Source organism: Propithecus coquereli, unplaced genomic scaffold, assembly GCF_000956105.1.
Source record: "Propithecus coquereli isolate 6110/MARCELLA unplaced genomic scaffold, Pcoq_1.0 Scaffold236, whole genome shotgun sequence".
Taxonomy (NCBI): Eukaryota; Metazoa; Chordata; class Mammalia; order Primates; family Indriidae; genus Propithecus; species Propithecus coquereli.
The window spans coordinates 3,288,871-3,290,053 of NW_012147908.1; the positions used below are offsets into that span (position 1 = coordinate 3,288,871).

The following is a 1,183-nucleotide window of genomic DNA, read 5'->3' on the forward strand; positions in this document are numbered from 1 at the left end:
GAGGCGGTGAGGACCAGGTGGTGAGCAGCCTCTTCCTCTCGGTCCAGGGCGTGCTCCAGCACCAGCTCTGGGCTTATGGTCCCATCGTCTCCAGTTTGCACGTCCAGGGAGAAGTGGGGATTGGGGCTGAGCTGGTAGCTCTGCAGGGAATTCACTCCCACATCCGGGTCAACAGCTTCTGGGAGTGGATAACGTGCTCCAGGAACAGCGATTTCATTAATTTTTACTTCCAGATCTTCGGCCTCAAATTTTGGGGCACTGTCGTTGATATCAGTTACTTCTATTTCTATTCCGTAAAATTTCACCCTGTCTTCAATCAGGACTTTAAAGTTCACCAGACAACGCTGGCTCTGAGCGCAGAGCTCCTCCCGGTCTATCCTGTCCGCGGTGACCAAGCTGCCACTTCGCGGGTTCAGAGAAAAAAGCTGCATCCTACCTCTGGAGACGATGCGGACTCCGCGCTCCGCCAGCTCCCGGGGCTCCAGCCCCAGGTCCTTGGATATGTTGCCCACAATATAGCCCTTTTCTGTCTCTTCAGGCACGGAGTAGCGGATCTGACTGGCCCTGACCTCCCACATCGTCCCCAGGAGGGCGCATAGCAGGACCAATCTTCTGAGGTGCTGGCATTTGGTTGGAGCTGCCATTGTTTCTTCAGTACAGAATTTTCTCAGAATGCGCTGGATGCACGCTGCCTCATTAGGTTCTTTTTTCCCTTCTGCAAAGCATGGTGATCTTTTTCCTTAGGAGAAAGCCAGAATGCCCCAAGTGAAGAGGCTAAATTTTGCTGCAGCCTAGGAGCCGGCTTTGTGAATCTGCTGGGCTTTGTGTATTGCAGAACTGAAAATCCGGATGGAGTGATGTTTTTTTTTCCTTAGAGTTAGTCAACAGCGGCGCTCAGAGTCCTAAGCCATTACTACATCCACTGAGATATGCAACGCTTGATTATAGACGTTTCCTAAAGAAAACAATACTCTTCTAACTGTGATTCTATACTTCTCTGATTGTTTCTTGCATCTACATTTCAAAAGCAATGACTATTTGTAGATATCTGTATTGTAAATAAAGTGGAATAATATTTCTATAAGTATATTATTAAATCACCAGACATTTTTGCTTAATACTAACTTACTTTGATGCTTGGTAGAATTTTGCACTCTTTCTAGATATGTAAATTATTATGATT

General features: G+C 46.9%; 1 protein-coding gene across 4 annotated transcripts in view; it reads right to left on the reverse strand.

The window, feature by feature from the left end:
• The window catches only part of LOC105811562 (protocadherin gamma-C4), a 185,587-nt gene that overhangs the window by 96,684 nt on the left and 87,720 nt on the right, over positions 1-1,183 (reverse strand). The gene's annotated exons all lie outside the window — the stretch shown is intronic.